This window comes from Anomaloglossus baeobatrachus, chromosome 9 (genome assembly GCF_048569485.1).
Source record: "Anomaloglossus baeobatrachus isolate aAnoBae1 chromosome 9, aAnoBae1.hap1, whole genome shotgun sequence".
NCBI classification, from domain to species: Eukaryota; Metazoa; Chordata; class Amphibia; order Anura; family Aromobatidae; genus Anomaloglossus; species Anomaloglossus baeobatrachus.
In genome coordinates, this window is record NC_134361.1 from 144,339,240 (window position 1) to 144,359,144 (window position 19,905).

Below are 19,905 nucleotides of genomic sequence, written 5' to 3' on the forward strand. Positions count from 1 at the left end.
TGGCGCTGCACGGCGTTCACACTGCTCCGGCGGCTTTTTCTAATTTGAAAAAGACGGCTGCTCATTAAACAATCTCGTATTCCCTGCTTTCCCCGCCCACCGGCGCCTATGATTGGTTGCAGTGAGACACGCCCCCACGCTGAGTGACAGGTGTCTCACTGCACCCAATCACAGCAGCCGGTGGGCGTGTCACTATGGAGTATAGAAATAAATAAATAATTAAAAAAACCGGCATGCGGTTCCCCCCAAATTTAATACCAGCCAGATAAAGCCATACAGCTGAAGGCTGGTATTCTCAGGATGGGGAGCTCCACGTTATGGGGAGCCCCCCAGCCTAACAATATCAGTCAGCAGCCGCCCAGAATGGCCGCATACATTAGATGCGACTGTTCTGCGACAGTACCCGGCTCTTCCCGATTTGCCCTGGTGCGTTGGCAAATCGGGGTAATAAGGAGTTATTGGCAGCCCATAGCTGCCAATAAGTCGTAGATTAATCATGTCAGGCGTCTCCCCGAGATACCTTCCATGATTAATCTGTAAATTACAGTAAATAAACACACACAACTGAAAAATCCTTTATTAGAAATAAAAAACACAAACACATTCTCTGGTTCACCACTTTATTCAGTCCCAAAAAGCCCTCCATGTCCGGCAGAATCCAGGATGGTCCAGCGTCGCTTCCAGCTGTGCTGCATGGAGGTGACCGGAGCAGCAGAAGAAACCGCCGCTCCTGTCACCTCCACGCAGCAAATTAATCATGGAAGGTATCTCGGGGAGACGCCTGACATGATTAATCTAGGACTTATTGGCAGCTATGGGCTGCCAATAACTTCTTATTACCCCGATTTGCCAACGCACCAGGGCAAATCGTGAAGAGCCAGGTGCTGTCCCAGAACAGTCGCATCTAGTGTATGCGGCCATTCTGGGCGGCTGCTGACTGATATTGTTAGGCTGGGGGGCTCCCCATAACGTGGAGCTCCCCATCCTGAGAATACCAGCCTTCAGCCGTATGGCTTTATCTGGCTGGTATTAAATTTGGGGGGGACCGCACGCCGGTTTTCTCTAGTCCCTTCCACGACAGCATAGGAGGTTGTCTCTCCACGCCCTAATTGGGACAGGAAGCACAAGAGAGGTTAAAAAGACCCTCCCACCTCCCATAGCCAGTGTCTTTCCTGTCCCCATGGGGCATGGAGAGGTTTTATTTTTCTCCTATGCTGTGGTGGCCGGCGAACTGCAGTATAGATAATTTTTTTTTTTTTTTTTTCCCCTATCTTAGCCGGGCAGTATCGGTCGGGCCTTCGCCACTCCTCCTCCTCCCATACTGTTTCCTCACTCTGTGTGGGACCGCTGCTCCAGCCTTCTGGAGCTCCTCTGGGGTGATGTGGGCTGTGTAGCTCCCCGGCCGGCGTCCTCCCTGAGCCGCCGGCCGCCTCCTGTATGCACGCTGCAGTACGACCCGGAAGTGCTACCGCGAGCGGGACTTCCGGTCTCGCGACTTCCGGTATGGGCACTTCCGGTCGCGGAGGCAGCGTGACAGACACGCCGTCGCTTCCACGGCCTATCAGGGACCTGATGCGGGAGGCGGGGAACGTTCCCTGTCACTGGGGGGGGCAGGCCCTTCTACATAAAGGCCACCCTGAAGACTTCAGAATCATGGTAAGGACTTCTACTGTGCTTCCTGACATGTCTTCCCCTGCATCTGCATCTGCAGAGCCCAGTGTTCCCCCTGCCACAGTAAGTAAGGAGGGGGGGGTGGTCCCTCATGCATGGTCTCAGGCTGGTATTTATGGCTCCTTCTGGTCTGTGTTTTCCAGGAGGACAAGGCTGCTAAGAAATCTGACAAATGTGACAAGTCAGAGAAGTCTGAGAAGTCTGATAAGCCTGACCGCTATGAAAGGACTGAAAAGATTAAAAAGTGTCCAGTCTGTATAAAAAAGCTCCCTGCAGTCTGGGATAAGAAGCTTTGCCAACAGTGTACGGACCAGATTGTTAGGGCTGAACAACCGTCCCTGGTAGACGAGCTGCGGTCCATGATGAAACAGGAGATTCAGGCCTCACTAGCCTCCCTCCCTGCTCCTGGCCCTTCTTCCCCAAAGAAAAGGAAACTCCAGTCAGCCCCGTCTGATCATGAGGAGGCTGATTCCACCTCGGAGGGTCCCGACGAAGGTTCTTCCTCCGGGAGGTCTGACCAGTCCTTCCTTTTCCCCTCAGAAGATTTGGGGGATCTTATTGGGGTGGTCAGGAGCACTATGGGGTTAGAGGAGGTGCAGGTTCTTCCCTCGGTCCAGGATGAAATGTTCGCTGGCCTGAAAACCGTCAAACAATTAGGGTTTCCGGTTCATGCCAATATTCTGGATATTGTCTCTCAGGAATGGGAATTTCCTGAGAAGCGTTTCCGGGGTGACCCCAGGCGCCGTTTTCCCCTGGAGGCTTCTGGGTTGCATTGGGAGGTCCCCAAAGTGGATGTACAGGTGGCCAGGGTCGCTAAACAAACGGCGCTCCCCTTTGAAGATACTTCCCAGCTTAGAGATCAGATGGATAGGAAGGTCGAGGGCCTCATGAAGCGATCCTGGGAGGCATCGTCTTCTACCATTCAGGCCAATATTGCCTCCACTTGTGTCTCCCGGTCCCTAAGCTTAGGTGGCTCGACCAGTTGGAGGCTCATATTTTCCTTTCGTCACGACAGCACCCATGAGAGAGGGATCCGTCCCCTTCAGGACAGGAAACCTACAGATAAAAAAGGGGCGGTCCCCCTCCCTCATCAGTTGGTTTCCTGTCCTGCATGGAGAGGAACCTACAGTACCTGGGTCCGGTTGAGTCCGTGCGGTCTCCGAGGGAACGGCGGAGCTCAGGGTCCAGAAGCACGGTCGGTGGAGCTCCCCTCGTGGACTCCGTCCTCCGGTGCACCTCGTCCTCTTTCCTTTGGTCCGGCTTTGCCTCCAGGGACACATGCGCGTGCCTACTTCTTCCGGGTTGCTCTGCTCCTGCCGCGTCAGCGCGCGCTCTCTGCTGCCATGTCCCGGAAGTGCACAGGAGCGCTTCCGGGGGAGTGGATCGGGAAGGTTCCTGGTGAAGCCCGTGGACCCCTCCTTCCTGAGCCGGCCGCGGCATGGTCGGTAAGTTGCTGTCTGTCGCCGGCAGTGCACGGAGGCCGGCGCCTCTCCCTGTGTGGCGGTCTGCGGATTCCGGCTGCACGGCGTGTGCGATGTGTCCGGGGCCGCGTCCGCGCTCTGTCTCCTCGGCGGTGACCCGGCAGTGCACGGAGGATCATCAAAGAGTCTCTGCCTGCCCTTCCCCCTGCCGCCCGTCCGGGGTCGGTGCGTTGCTTCAGGCCCGGGAGCGGGCCTTTGGAGCTGGATTCTGCCGCATGGACGGCGGCTGGGCCTCGTGGCCCCTGTGGTCTCGTGGCCTCGGGGCCTTTCTGGCCTCCGGGCCTCTGTGGCCTCCGGGCCTCTGTGGCCTCCGGGCCCCTGTGGCCTCTGTGGTCTCCGGGCCCCTGTGGTCTCTGTGGACTCTGGGCCCCTGTGGCCTCTGTGGACTGCGGGCCCCTGTGGACTCCGGGCCCCTGTGGCCTCTGTGGACTCCGGGCCCCTGTGGACTCCGGGCCCCTGTGGCCTCTGTGGACTCCGGGCCCCTGTGGCCTCTGTGGACTCCGGGCCCCTGTGGCCTCTGTGGACTCCGGGCCCCTGTGGCCTCTGTGGACTCCGGGCCCCTGTGGCCTCTGTGGACTCCGGGCCCCTGTGGCCTCTGTGGACTCCGGGCCCCTGTGGCCTCTGTGGACTCCGGGCCCCTGTGGCCTCTGTGGACTCCGGGCCCCTGTGGCCTCTGTGGACTCCGGGCCCCTGTGGCCTCTGTGGACTCTGGGCCCCTGTGGCCTCTGTGGACTCCGGGCCCCTGTGGCCTCTGTGGACTCCGGGCCCCTGTGGCCTCTGTGGACTCCGGGCCCCTGTGGCCTCTGTGGACTCCGGGCCCCTGTGGCCTCTGTGGACTCCGGGCCCCTGTGGCCTCTGTGGACTCCGGGCCCCTGTGGCCTCTGTGGACTCCGGGCCCCTGTGGACTCCGGGCCCCTGTGGACTCCGGGCCCCTGTGGCCTCTGTGGACTCCGGGCCCCTGTGGCCTCTGTGGACTCCGGGCCCCTGTGGCCTCTGTGGACTCCGGGCCCCTGTGGACTCCGGGCCCCTGTGGCCTCTGTGGACTCCGGGCCCCTGTGGACTCCTGGCCTCTGTGGACTCCTGGCCCCTGTGGCCTCTGTGGACTCCTGGCCTCTGTGGACTCCTGGCCCCTGTGGCCTCTGTGGACTCCTGGCCTCTGTGGACTCCTGGCCCCTGTGGCCTCTGTGGACTCCTGGCCCCTGTGGCCTCTGTGGACTCCTGGCCCCTGTGGCCTCTGTGGACTCCTGGCCCCTGTGGACTCCTGGCCCCTGTGGCCCCTGTGGACTCCTGGCCCCTGTGGACTCCTGGCCCCTGTGGACTCCTGGCCCCTGTGGACTCCTGGCCCCTGTGGCCCCTGTGGACTCCTGGCCCCTGTGGCCTCTGTGGACTCCTGGCCCCTGTGGCCTCTGTGGACTCCTGGCCCCTGTGGCCTCTGTGGACTCCTGGCCCCTGTGGCCTCTGTGGACTCCTGGCCCCTGTGGCCTCTGTGGACTCCTGGCCCCTGTGGCCTCTGTGGACTCCTGGCCCCTGTGGCCTCTGTGGACTCCTGGCCCCTGTGGCCTCTGTGGACTCCTGGCCCCTGTGGGCTCCTGGCCCCTGTGGCCTCTGTGGGCTCCTGGCCCCTGTGGCCTCTGTGGGCTCCTGGCCCCTGTGGCCTCTGTGGGCTCCTGGCCCCTGTGGCCTCTGTGGGCTCCTGGCCCCTGTGGCCTCTGTGGGCTCCTGGCCCCTGTGGCCTCTGTGGGCTCCTGGCCCCTGTGGCCTCTGTGGGCTCCTGGCCCCTGTGGCCTCTGTGGGCTCCTGGCCCCTGTGGCCTCTGTGGGCTCCTGGCCTCTGTGGGCTCCTGGCCTCTGTGGCCTCTGTGGGCTCCTGGCCCCTGTGGCCTCTGTGGGCTCCTGGCCCCTGTGGGCTCCTGGCCCCTGTGGCCTCTGTGGGCTCCTGGCCCCTGTGGCCTCTGTGGGCTCCTGGCCTCTGTGGGCTCCTGGCCTCTGTGGGCTCCTGGCCCCTGTGGCCTCTGTGGGCTCCTGGCCCCTGTGGCCTCTGTGGGCTCCTGGCCCCTGTGGCCTCTGTGGGCTCCTGGCCCCTGTGGGCTCCTGGCCTCTGTGGGCTCCTGGCCCCTGTGGCCTCCTGGCCCCTGTGGTCTCCTGGCCCCTGTGGCCTCTGTGTATCCTGGCCTCTGTGTATCCTGGCCCATGTGGCCTGTGTATCCTCCTGGCCTCTGTGGCCGGTGTGTGTCCTTCTGGCCTCTGTGGCCTCTGAGCCTTCTGGCCTCTGTGGCCTCTGAGCCTTCTGTCCTCTGTGGCCTCTGGGCCTCTTGGCTTCTGCGTCCTCTGGGCCTCTTGGCTTCTGTGGCCTCTGGACCTCCTGGCCTCTGTGGCCTCTGGGCCTCCTGGCCTCTGTGACCTCTGGCCCTCCTGGCCTCTGGGCCTCCTGGCCTTTGCGCCTCCTGGTTTTGGGTCTCTGGGCCTCCTGACCTCCTGGTCCCTGTGCCTCCTGGCCCCCTGGCCTCGGGCCTCTGTGTCTCTTGGCCTCGTGCTTCCTCGCCTCGTGCTTCCGGGCCTCGTGCTCCTGGCCTTGGTCCTCTGTGCCACCTGGCCTTGGTCCTCTGTGCCACCTGGCCTTGGTCTTCTGTGCCACCTGGCCTTGGTCCTCTGTGCCTCCTGGCCTTGGTCCTCTGTGCCTCCTGGCCTCGGGCCTCTGTGCCTCCTGGCCTCGGGCCTCTGTGCCTCCTGGCCTCGGGCCTCTGTGCCTCCTGGCCTCGGGCCTCTGTGCCTCCTGGCCTCGGGCCTCTGTGCCTTCTGGCCTCGGGCCTTTGTGCCTCTTGGCCTCGGGCCTTTGTGCCTCTTGGCCTCGGGCCTTGTGCCTCCTGGCCTGGGGCCTCTGTCCCTCCTGGCCTCGGGCCTTTGTGCCTCTTGGCCTCGGGCCTTTGTGCCTCTTGGCCTCGGGCCTTTGTGCCTCTTGGCCTCGGGCCTTTGTGCCTCTTGGCCTCGGGCCTTTGTGCCTCTTGGCCTCGGGCCTTTGTGCCTCTTGGCCTCGGGCCTTTGTGCCTCTTGGCCTCGGGCCTTGTGCCTCCTGGCCTGGGGCCTCTGTCCCTCCTGGCCTCGAGCCTCTGCGCCTCCTGGCCTCGGTGCCTCCTGCCTTCGGGCCTCTGTGTGTCCTGTCTCTGTGTCTTGTGCTTCCTGGCTGCGTGCCTCGGTTGCCTCCTGGCCGCGTGCCTCTTGCCTCTGTGCTTCCTGGCCTCTGTGCTTCCTGGCCTCTGTGCTTCCTGGCCTCTGTACCTTCCTGGCCTCAGGGCTTCCTGGTCTCTGGGCCTCCTGGCCGCTGTGGCCTCTGTGGCTTCCTGGCCTCTGTGGCTTCCTGGCCTCTGTGGCTTCCTGGCCTCTGTGGCTTCCTGGCCTCTGTGGCTTCCTGGCCTCTGTGGCTTCCTGGCCTCTGTGGCTTCTGGCCTCTGTGGCTTCCTGGCCTCTGTGGCTTCTGGCCTCTGTGGCTTCTGGCCTCTGTGGCTTCCTGGCCTCTGTGCCTTCCTGGCCTCTGTGCCTTCCTGGCCTCTGTGCCTTCCTGGCCTCTGTGCCTTCCTGGCCTCTGTGCCTTCCTGGCCTCTGCCTTCCTGGCCACCTGGCCTCTGTGCCTCTTGGCCTTTGTGCCTCTTGGCCTTTGTGCCTCTTGGCCTTTGTGCCTCTTGGCCCTCTTGGCCCTTGTGCCTCTTGGCCTCTGTGCCTCTGTGCCTCTTGGCCTCTGTGCCTCTTGGCCTCTGTGCCTCTTGGCCCTTGTGCCTCTTGGCCCTTGTGCCGCTTGGCCCTTGTGCCTCTGTCCCTCTTGACCTCTTGGCCTCTGGGCCTCTGGGCCTCTTGGCCTCTGTGCCTCTTGGTCTCTGTTCCTCTTGGTCTCTGGGCCTCTTGGTCTCTGGGCCTCTTGGTCTCTGGGCCTCTGTGCCTCTTGGCCTCTGTGCCTCTTGGCCTCTGGGCCTCTTGACCTCTGTGCCTCTTGACCTCTGTGCCTCGGGGCCTCATGGATGTGTGGGCCTGTGTTTCTGGTCCTGCGTCTCTAGGCCTTGCGCTTTTGTGCTTGCTCCTTGCGGCACTCCTGCCTTGCGCCTCTTACGCCTTGCACCTCCCTGGCCTTCCTCCTGGCCTGGCGCCTCGGGCTTCCTGCTTCGCCTCTGAGTCTCTGGTCTTGCGTCCCGGCATAGGGGGGGTGTTGTGCCTCCCTTTTCTTCGGACTGGGTTCCTGTCCTCCCGGGGCGGCTCCCTCTCTCGGGGCAGCGGGAGGGCCTGGCTCCGGTGTTCCTTCCTGCTCCCTTCGGGCCCGGGCATCCCTGGTTCTCCCTCCTGCGTCGCGTGCCTGTCCTGGGCCCCTGGGGTCTTCTGTCCCGGCCGGCCCTCCTGTCCCTGTGTCTTTCCTTCCTCGCCGCGTCACGGGACCCGCTTGCCGGCGTGCCTTTTGACGGACTTTCCTGCCATCCCATCCTTGCTGCATAGTTGACGGCCCCTCCCCACTTGCCCTTTGGTCGGCTATGGATGCTTTTCCTTGCCTCCCTTCCTGCTTCTTCCCCTGCTGTGGTCACGATGCCCTCTCTTCTCCTCCTCGTCCGGTGCAGTGCTGTCCCTGTTCCTCTGTCTCTTGGTCGCCCTTGCTTCTGCCGGGCGTGTTCGCGCCCGTCCGGCCCTGTCCGTTGGTCCTCCCTTCCTTGGGGTGTTCCGGTTCCGGTTGTTCTTCTGCCGAGCAGGGTGTCTTGCCGGGGTGGCGTCCAGGTTTTTTCCCGCGCTGGGTGCTTTCTCCATTCCTTCGTTTCGCTGCCTGATCGGGGGCTCTGTCCTAGCCTATGTCGCTTAGTCGGCCCCTTGGCGGCGGGGGTTGGTCTTTGTTCTTTTGTCTTTCAGGATTCCGGCTGTGGTCCTCGCGTGGCGTGGCGTCCCTTGTCCCGATGGCTGTGGGATGCTGTTTCCATCTCATCTGTGGTGAAGCAAGTTCCTCTGGCCTCCTCGGTGACGGATCCTTCTCCTGGGCGGTGGCCTCCCCCTTGGGTGGCTGTGGCCGGTGTCTCCATCGACTGTTTTTGTACGGCTGCGCCCTGGTCCTCTCCGTCCGCCTTTTCCGGGCTCTGCCGGTTGGCCTTTGTTCTTCCACTGTCTTCCGTTGGAGGCTTGGCCCTTCACGCGGTTATCCCACCCTCTGAGTATTCTCTCTAAGTCTCTCGTGGGTGCTGTCGTGACGAAAGGAAAAGACTAAATTACTTACCGGTAATGGGATTTTCCTGAGTCCACGACAGCACCCTTTACACCCCTGCCCTTTCTTGTTTGTTTTTCACCATTCGATGTCCTGGGATTCGTCTGTTTTGTGTATTAATTCATTGGCGGTTCCTCTCCCGTTTCTCTGCAACCAACTGATGAGGGAGGGGGACCGCCCCTTTTTTATCTGTAGGCTTCCTGTCCTGAAGGGGGCGGATCCCTCTCTCGTGGGTGCTGTCGTGGACTCAGGAAAATCCCATTACCGGTAAGTAATTTAGTCTTTCCCAGGGTACCCCTCGGGATGAGTTGCTGGAATCCCTTCCCTTAGTTAGGAAAGCTACCAGTTTTTTGGCGGATACCTCGGTGGAGTCGGTCCGCTTGGCTGCCAGGACCTCGGTCTTGTCTAACTCTGCCAGACGTGCCCTCTGGCTTAAGGCCTGGAGTGGAGACTCCACCTCCAAAATGAGACTTTGCTCCCTTCCGTTTAAAGGGGATTTGGTGTTTGGGCCTGCCCTGGATGACATTCTGGACAAGGCGAATGATCGTAAAGCCTTGCCAGATCCTAAACCCTCCAGGAAGCGGTCCTTTCGTTCCCCGATGCCTCAGGCCTCCCAGCCCAGGGGGAAAGGGAAGTCGGGCCGGTGGAGCTATCCTAAGGGAAGAGGGAGAAACATGCTCATCCCTTCCCATGAACAACATCCTCAGCAGGACAAACCGTGACTCTGCTCGAGTAGGGGGACGACTCTCGGCCTTTCTTCCCCAGTGGCAGTCCATCACCACCTGCCAATGGGTCCTGATGATCGTCTCCGAGGGTCTATTGATAGAATTCATCTCCCCCCCTCTACCGGGCCCCCGAGTCACGGCTCTGGCGTCACAGGGTTCGCAGGCCCTGCTGTACTCAAAGATTCAGGAGCTAATGCACTCGGGGGTCGTTTCCTCAGTCCCGAGTCAGGAAGGAGGGGTAGGCCACTACTTCCGTCTCTTCCTTGTCAAAAAGCCGTCTGGCGACGTCCAGATTATCATCAATCTGAAGCGTCTCAACCGGCAGGTCAGATACCGGCGTTTCAAGATGGAGTCTGTGAAATTGGCTATCCCACTGATAGGTCTGCACCACCAGATGGCCTCAATAAACCTGAAGGACGCCTACTTCCATGTGCCCATCCATCCGTGTCACAGGCAATACCTCAAGTTTGCGGTTCTGCACGGGGAGCTTCATTTCCAATTCAATGTACTTCCCTTCGGGATGTCCTCGGCTCCAAGGATCTTTTCAAAGATCATGGCAGAGGTGGTCGCCTTCATACGATTGCAAGGTGTCTGTCTGGTTCCGTATTTGGACGACTTTCTTCTCGTGGCTCCCTCCGCTCAGACCCTCCGGAGCCATGTGGAGAAGTCGTTAAGCATTCTTCGTTCCTTGGGCTGGATCCCCAATCTCAAGAAGTCCCAGCTGCAACACTCCTCCACTCTGCGGTTTCTCGGGGTGCTGCTGGACTCCGACAGACAGGCATCCTTTCTCCCGGGAGACCACAGGTTGACCCTGCTAACCAAAATCTCAACGCTTCGCCGACAGGCTCGCCCGACCCTTCGAGCGACTATGTCGGCTCTAGGTTCTATGACGTCCTGCATTCCCTCAGTCATGTGGGCTCAGGCCCACTCTCGTTGTCTACAGGATCATATCCTGGCGCATTGGGACAGACTCCCTTCCTCCCTGAACAAACGGTTTCGCCTCTCAGGGACCGTCTCCTCATCCCTTCTCTGGTGGCTGCGTCCCAACAACCTGAAGGTGGGGGTTGCCTGGACTCGGACGCCCCTGGTTACACTGACAACCGATGCCAGCCTGCGGGGATGGGGTGCTATGGTGGCAAACTCCCCATTTCAGGAGTCTGGAGTCCTTATGTCAGCTCCCAATCCTCCAACTACCGGGAGCTCAGGGCGGTCAGGGAAGCCCTCCTTGCTGCTCAGGATCTCGTCCGGGACACTCCCGTCCTGGTCTACTCAGACAATGTCACCACAGTAGCACATCTCCGCCATCAGGGCAGTACAAGATCGGGCGCCCTGAAGTCTGTGTCATCCCGGATCTTCCACTGGGCAGAACGGCCCCTGCTATCCCTTTCTGCAGTCCATCTAAAGGGATCCCTAAACCTTCAAGCAGATTTCCGGAGTCGTCGGGATGTTCACCCAGGGGAGTGGAGCCTGGACCAAGCAGTGTTCTGCTCTCTGGTGGCAAGGTGGGGTAGTCCAGAAGTAGACCTCTTTGCTTCAGCAGGAAATCGGAAGGTCGCAACATTTTTCTCCCTGAACCCTCGGGACAATGCGTTGGGGGTGGACGCCTTCTGCCACAATTGGTCCTTTTGCCTCGCCTACGCCTTCCCCCCCAATTCCTCTTCTCGCACGAACCCTGAGGAAGATCAGAGACGACGGAGCCGCAACTATCCTGGTAGCTCCTCTATGGCCGCGGCGGAGTTGGTACAGCCTGATCCTGACTCTCGGGATCGACGGACCGGTCCTCCTGGGTTCAGACCCCAGTTTACTGTCTCAGGGTCCGATTTTCCATCCGGACCCCCAGATACTCAAGTTGGCTGCCTGGCTTCTGAGGCCCGGGTACTGAAGGCCCAAGGACTTTCTGACAAGGTCGTGGCTACTCTACAGAACAACCGTAAACCGGTGACTAATAGTATTTACAATAAAATCTGGATGAGATTTTCCTCCTGGTGTGGTTCTCGGCCTCCTGACCCGCTCCGGCCTAACATTGCGCAGATTCTCGACTTCCTCCAGAGTGGATTGGACTTAGGCCTTCGGCCCAGCACCCTGAAGGTGCAGGTCTCGGCGCTCAGTGCAGTCTTTGACACTGCTCTGGCAGATCATCGCTGGATCCGCCGTTTCTTGGTGTCCGCTAGTAGGCTCTGTCCGCGGCAGAGGGTCCTGACACCTTGCTGGGATCTCAATGTGGTCCTTACCGGACTATCTCAGTCGCCCTTTGAGCCTCTGTTCTCCTGTAGCATCCGTTCTCTCTCTCACAAGACTGCCTTTCTCGTGGCTATTACGTCCGCTCGGAGAGTCGGGGAGCTTCAAGCATTGTCTATTCGGGAGCCTTACCTGACCGTCAGAGATGACAGCATTGTCTTTCAGCTGGACCCTTCCTTCCTTCCCAAAGTGGTTTCGGATTTTCACTGTTCTCAGTCCATCGTCCTGCCTTCCTTCTGTCAGCATCCTAGGACTCCGGGGGAGGAAGTGTTCCATTCTCTGGACGTTCGTCGGACAGTGTTGCGCTACCTAGATATTACTGCACCTTGGCGTATTGATCATAACCTATTTATCCAGCCCTTTGGTCGAAATAAGGGCAGGAAGGTGGCTAAGAGTACCGTCGCCAACTGGATTGTGCGGGCCATTAGAGACGCCTACCTCGCTCAGCATCTGTCTCCGCCTACCGGATTTACGGCGCACTCCACCAGGGCTACCTCTGTTTCCTGGGCTGAACGGGCAGGGGCTTCTCCTGATCAGATCTGCAAGGCGGCTACGTGGTCTTCCCTCCATACTTTCACGAAGCATTATCGTTTGGATCTGGATTCCAACAGGGATTTGGCTTTTGGCAGGAAGGTCCTGCAGGCTGTGGTCCCCCCCCTAGGTATCAATTCGTTGGTATTCCTCCTATGCTGTCGTGGAAGGGACTAGAGAAATAAGAATTATTCTTACCGTTAATTCGGTTTCTAGGACCTTCCACGACAGCACGTAATTCCCTCCCTTATCCTCGATATTCCTGGATATGTTTGTACTTCTCATATGCTATGGGTTCTTTGTAAGACACTGGCTATGGGAGGTGGGAGGGTCCTTTTAACCTCTCTTGTGCTTCCTGTCCCAATTAGGGCGTGGAGAGACAACCTCCCATGCTGTCGTGGAAGGTCCTAGAAACCGAATTAACGGTAAGAATAATTCTTATTTTTTAATTATTTATTTCTATACTCCATAGTGACACGCCCACCGGCTGCTGTGATTGGGTGCAGTGAGACGCGTGTCTCACTGCAACCAATCATAGGCGCCGGTGGGTAGGGAAAGCAGGGAATACAAGATTGTTTAATGAGCGGCCGGCTTTTTCAAATTAGAAAAAGCCGCCGGAGCAGTGTGAACGCCATGCAGCGCCGGTGATCGGGGATCGGTGAGTATGAGAGAGGGGGGGACACTTCAGTCACTCGGGGGATTAGCGGTCACCGCCGGTGAATCCTTCACAGGTGACCGCTAATCAGTACACGGCACACAAACAGAGCCGCGGCATGACAATGAAATCGGGTGAAGTTCACCCGAGTTCATTCTCATCCCGCTACTCTGTCTGTCTTCCGACATGTAGTAACGACATTTTGCATCACACACGGATATTTCTCGGAAGATCAAATAACACGTACGTGTGCCTTGAAACATAAAAAAACATATGTGCACGTTTGGTCGTATCTCCGGTATGTACGGAAATGGACCAAACACGCACGTTTTAAACGGATGTGTGTTGCAGGTAAAGCAGCTTTTTGAAAGGGAAGTTGCTAACAAAGTCGCTGTAAAGTCCCTTTTACACACTGAGACTTTGCTGCACAGCAGGAAACAAAGGACCAAGGAATGGTCCTGAACGATTTGTAGCGATCAGCAACTTCACAGCAGGGGCCAGGTCGCTGATGTGTTTCACACACTGCAATGTCGCTGGGGAGGTCGCTATAACGTCACAAAACCGGTGACGTTACAGCGATGTCGTTTGCGATGTTGCAGTGTGTAAAGCCACTTTTACACTATGTGCACACGTTGCGGTTTTTTGACGCTGCGTTTTTGTGCGGTTTTGGCCTCTAAAAAGGCACAAAAACGCACCCGCGGCAAAAACGCATGCGTTTTTAGCACGATTTGGTGCGTTTTTGGCTGCGTTTTGCTGCATTTTTGATTTCTGCGTTTTTCCAATGCATTGTATGGGGGAAAAACGCAGGAAAGAATTGACATGTCCATTTTTTTTTTTTTTTTTTTTTTTAGCTCAAAAACGCAGCTTAAAAAAAAGTTGTGCGAGGACACGAAAAATGAAAACTCATAGATTTTGTTGGGGAAGCAAAGTCATGCAGTTTTGAGGCCAAAAACGCACCTGAAAAAAGTGCAAAAACGCCGCAAAAATCGCACTGTGTGAACTTACCCTTATTAGTTGAGGGGAAAATCGCAGTATAGCTAAAAACAGAGCGATATTCACAGTGTGTAATGGCTACTAATAATATAATATCATTTGATTCTCGCAAAACGAAATCTTTCAACTTGGTTATCGCTTGTCAGCATAAAATTTTACTGTGTAATATGTCGTTACCGCCTCATCAGACATGGTTTTCTGAACGACTAGCCATCATTCGAGTGACCATTAGCTTGTGTAATAATTAGCTTATACGCATGATAACGATGTGGTAACTATCCACTCGTTAAACAATATGGTTAAAAAAATGTCCCTGTCTAATAGGGTCTTCAGAGCCCCACTGTACAACTACGTCCTGTGTGTGTGTGTGTATGTATATATGTATGATGTATATGTGTGTGAGTGTGTATGTATATATATGTATATGTGTATATATATATATATATATATATATATATATATATATATATATAGAGATATAGATATATATATATATATATATATATATATCTCTATATATATATATCTATATCTCTATCTATCTATCTATCTATATCCCTAGAATGCATATTGGGGGCCTTTTAGGCCCCCATGCTTACATTTTGGCTATTATCTGCAAAATTACTTTAGTTAGAATTTTGAAACTCCAGGTATTCCTCAAGTATGTCGTTGTTGATAATATCCAGTTGTTCATATAATTTTTTTTCATAGGCATTATGGTGTAACAATGTTTCTTTGGTGAAAACTACATCTGTACGAATTGGGGGCCTTTTAGGCCCCCGCTGTTTTTATCATGTTCTCCGAAGTGTTTGTGTCTCAAGATACTTTATTTGTACTCAGTAATGCTGGTGGAGGGGCCAGGGTGTGGATAATAACATGTGAGGATGTCATGTGATTTTTGGAGGGAGTGATAAGGCCATGACATCACCTCAGGTCCTCTGAACACAGTAATGAGCTGTGTATAGAGTACTGAGCAGGGTCGTGGAGTCGGTATAAAATGCACCGACTCCGACTCCTAAAATATATAATAAATTGGGGACAGTAGTGCAATGCAGAATGTGCTGAATATTTTACTAAATAATATTTAGTATAATGCTTATATTTAAGTGAAAAATTTATTGTAGTACAATGTGAACATCAGACATTTAATTATTTTTATGATACAATAATCAAGATATTTGGATAGAACATAAAATATTTATTGGAATACAACTTTAGAACACAAAAAACTAATAAATTGTAAATATGTAATACAATATTTAATATATATGTATATACATATATATATATATATATATATATATATATATATATATTTTATATATAATATATTTTATATATAATATATATATATATATATATATATATATATATATATATATATATATATATATACACACACACACAGATACACAAGATATATATGTAATCTACTGTATATTACATAGTGTGTTACATATTTACAATTTATTCGTTTTTTGTGTTCTAAAGTTGTATTCCAATAAATATATTTTATGTTCTCTCCAAATATCTTGATTATTGTATCATAAACATTATTAAATGTCTGATGTTCACATACACAAGTTCATGTACTACAATACATTTTTCACCTAACTATAAGCAATATATGTAGGAGCCGGAGTCTGAGTCGGTGCAAGAGAAATTGAGGAGTCGGAGTCGAAGGTTTGGCTTACCGACTCCACAGCCCTGGTACTGAGGACAGTATACACTGTGAGCTAATAGCTGAAGGACCTGTGATAAGATAAGCTGTTGAGAAGAAATCGGATTCATTTTCAGTTTCTGTTTCTAAGAAGCTTGCAAAGGCTAGAGCTTGTGAGCCACAAAAATCCAGAGAATTGTACACCACCTAAAAGTTTAAAAGGTAAGAGCTGCTGAGGGTGAGAGGAAGAAGGGGGGACATTACACTTACAGTGTGTCACACACAAGCAAAGAGTGGACAACTCTGATTGTGTTCATTGTTTTTTCTTTTAGTTTGCTAACATCTAGTCAGCAATGGCACAGTCTTCCTCCAAGTGTCTGACTGACCAAGAGATTGAAGCGATTATGTTTCAAAGCGATGATGAAAGTGAACTATCTTTGTCTGATGAAGAATATCTGCCACCAGCTAATCAAACATCCTCATTCAGTGATTCTTCTGATGATGAAGTGAATCTAGTGGATCCTCAAGAAGTAATAAGTAGAACATCCAAAACAAATGTTTTTTGGGACAGTAATACTACATTAGTCGGACATACTCCAATACACAATATTGTGAGACATGCTCAAGGAGCTGTGGGAAGTCCCAGTTACTTTACCCCTAAAGATGTATTCTGTACTTATTTTTCTGACAATATTGCAGAAGAGGTCCTATCATGTTCAAACCTAGAAGGAAGACGTATTGCTTCTGCAAAAAGTCCTGGAAAAATATCTCAAAAGAGGAACTTTATGCATATATTGGACTTTTACTGCTGGCAGGGAGTCAAAAATCGTATGATGTCCCAATACGAGAATTATTTCTGGACCCACTTTCTGATCCACACTATAAGCCGACAATGTCAGTGGGCAGATATGAGGAAATTAGAAGAATCATTCGCTTTGATGATAAGCAAACTCGTGCAGCGAGGTTTGAAACAGACAAATTAGCCCCTATCAGTTATATCTGGAACATATTTATCAAAAATTGCACAAAACTTTACAATCCTAGTACTAATGTTACTGTAGATGAGCAACTTGTACCGTTCAGAGGACGCTGCAAATTCATACAATACATGCCCAGCAAGCCAGCCAAGTACGGAATAAAAATCTTCTGGATGTGTGATTCTGCAAATTATTATGGCATAAATGGCGTAATCTACTGTGGCAAAGAGGTTGGTGCACCAGTACAGAAGGATCTGGGGTCTGAAATAGTCAAAACTCTTGCTGTTCCAATATTCAATTCAGGTAGAGACATCACCATGGACAATTATTTCACCAATGTTAAACTAGGCAATTTTCTGCTTGCAAAAGCTATTACACTTGTTGGTACTATAAAGCAAAACAGACGAGAAATTCCAGCAGCACTCAAACACAATCGTCAGCGAGCACTTTATGAGAGTGTCTTTGGATTCAATAACAAAGCGACTTTGGTATCTTACAAGGCGAAGAAGGAGAAATCTGTAATTTTACTCAGTACCTTGCATCACGATTGCAGTGTTGACAGCAATAACCAAAAATTGAAACCAGAAATCATCCTGCATTACAATGCAACAAAAGGAGGTGTAGATAAAATGGATGAGATAGTGGGAGAATATTTGTGTAAGAGGCAAACAAAACGATGGCCTGTAGTACTATTTTCAAATATGCTTGATGCAGCCCTAAATTCATTCATTATTTATACAGAAACTCATCCGGAATTTCATGCACAGAGGAAGGACAGGAGACACATATTCTTGAAGGACCTTTGTCATGAACTTGTAATGCCTCACATGATAGAGCGAAGCGATTTGAAATGCTTGCCAAAGCAAACTAAAGAAGCAATGAAACTGTGTGGCGTACAGTTTCAGATTATTCCAGAGCCAGGAGAAAGAAAACGAAAGCGTTGTTTCATGTGTCCAAGAAACATAGAGAGGAAAACTGAGCGATATTGTTCCACTTGTAAGGAAACTTTGCAAAGAACACTCTTCTGAAAAAATAACATGTCAGAATTGTTTGGAAGACTAATATAATAGAAAAGAAAGTTAGAATAAAAATGTAGCTGCAGCTAGTTTGCTATAGATTGCTATGCGTTTTTGTGTGTTTTCATGTCTTTGCGTGAAATTTGGGGGAAAAAAAACATTTTTTGCTGTTTTCTGTGAAAAATTATAATTAAAATTTTGTCCACTATTCATATTTTATTGAGCAATTTTGAAATAAACTTGTGAAAGTTATTTAAGTGTGTTTTTCTACATTATGTGCATGGGGGCCTAAAAGGCCCCCAATACGTTAATATGTACCGTATTTTTCGGACCATAAGACGCACTTTTTTTCCTCCAGATTTGGGAGGAAAGTGTGGGGTGCGTTTTATGGTCTGAAGCTGCGGGGTAGGGAGTTGTGGGGGAGTCAGCGCTATGCAGTGGGATCACAGTAGGCGGTGAGGGTCGCTGCTGCAGGAAGCCGGCTGCTGGAGAAACCACGTGTGCCCGCTGCTTAAAGTCAGTGAATATTCATTAGCTGCTCCCCGCCCACCTCTCTCTGCAGTCAGCGGGTGTGAGGAGCAGCTAAGGCTGCTTTCACACCTCCGGTTTCTGCAATGCGGCACACTCCGGCACTTTGCAGGAAAATCGCAACCGTTTTTTTTGCTGCCGGTTGCGTTTTTTCTGCATAGACTTTAATTAGTGCCGCATTGTGCCGCAAAGCCTTGCGTTCGATCCGGTTTTTGCCGCATCCGGCAGATTTAGCCGATGCGGTGGCCGGATGGAACATTGCCTGGCACGTTTTTTCGTGTGTCAAAAAACTCGCATCGCGCCGCATTCGGCCGATGCGGCGCATTTTTCAATGCATGCCTATGGCGGCCGGATGCGGCGCGATGCGGCAAAAACCGCATCCGGCCGCCGCATGTGGTTTTTGCCACTGCGCATGCTCAGTAGCATGCCGCAAGCGGCAAAAACCGGACGGGCCGCAAGGGAAAAACTTATGCAAAGGATGCGGTGTTTTCACCGCATCCGTTGCATAGCTTGCACAGCCGGATTGAGCCGCAGAGCTCAAGCCGGATGTGTGAAAGCAGCCTTATGAATACTTGTTTAATGTAAACAGCGGTCACACGTGGGTTCTCCAGCCCCCGGCTTCCTGCAGCGGCTGAGGAGACTGTGTGTCCGCTGTGTAGGAGGCAGGAGCAGGGGGCCGCTGCACTCATGTATGGCCCGGGGGGAAGTGCAGATCACTGCAGTGTCCGGGCCAGAGCATGGCATACCTTCACAGCACAGCCGCAGTCTGTGCTGAGGGCTCAAATTACTTTCACTTTGCTCCTGCTGCCTCACTAGAAACAGTCTCACGTAGCTGACAAGGTCCTACAGTGATGTAATGCAGAGGGGTGGGCCAGAGCAGCACAGAACAGCACAGTGCTCGCCTCTTCATTACATCACTGCAGGTCCTTGAGATATGTGAGACTTTGTTTGTAATGCCAGAACCAAACTGAAGCATGGTGAGCAGCACAACAGTAAAAGTAAGGCAATAAATAGTATAGTATATAAAGGCATTACTGTACACCTGGATGGGGTTGGATCATATATATACATACATACATATATATATATATATATATATATATATATATATATATATATATATATATATATATATATATAATTAGTGCCTACAAGTAGTATTCAACCCCCTGCAGATTTAGCAGGTTTGATAAGATGCAAATAAGTTAGAGCCTGCAAACTTCAAACAAGAGCAGGATTTATTAACAGATGCATAAATCTTACAAACCAACAAGTTATGTTGCTCAGTTAAATTTTAATAAATTTTCAACATAAGTGTGGGTCAATTATTATTCAACCCCTAGGTTTAATATTTTGTGGAATAACCCTTGTTTGCAATTACAGCTATTAATCGTCTTTTATAAGACCTGATCAGGCCGGCACAGGTCTCTGGAGTTATCTTGGCCCACTCCTCCATGCAGATCTTCTTCACGTTATCTAGGTTCTTTGGGTGTCTCATGTGGACTTTAATCTTGAGCTCCTTCCACAAGTTTTCAATTGGGTTAAGGTCAGGAGACTGACTAGGCCACTGCAACACCTTGATTTTTTTCCCTCTTGAACCAGGCCTTGGTTTTCTTGGCTGTGTGCTTTGGGTCGTTGTCTTGTTGGAAGATGAAATGACGACCCATCTTAAGATCCTTGATGGAGGAGCGGAGGTTCTTGGCCAAAATCTCCAGGTAGGCCGTGCTATCCATCTTCCCATGGATGCGGACCAGATGGCCAGGCCCCTTGGCTGAGAAACAGCCCCACAGCATGATGCTGCCCACGACCATGCTTGACTGTAGGGATGGTATTCTTGGGGTCGTATGCAGTGCCATCCAGTCTCCAAACGTCACGTGTGTGGTTGGCACCAAAGATCTCGATCTTGGTCTCATCAGACCAGAGAACCTTGAACCAGTCTGTCTCAGAGTCCTCCAAGTGATCATGAGCAAACTGTAGACGAGCCTTGACATTCTATAGAATGTAAGCCCGCAAGGGTAGGGCCCTCTTCCCTCTGTACTAGTCTGTCTACTGTAACTTGTATACGTATTTTGTATGTAACCCCCTTCTCATGTACAGCACCATGGAATTAATGGTGCTCTATAAATAAATAATAATAATAATAATGACGCTTTGAAAGTAAAGGTACCTTATGGGCTCGTCTGGAACGGAGACCATTGCGGTGGAGT

At 52.7% G+C, this 19,905-nt stretch overlaps 1 protein-coding gene across 2 annotated transcripts in view; it reads left to right on the forward strand.

The window, feature by feature from the left end:
- RAB41 (RAB41, member RAS oncogene family) overlaps positions 1-19,905 on the forward strand; it is an 80,751-nt gene that overhangs the window by 17,946 nt on the left and 42,900 nt on the right. The window lies entirely within an intron of this gene.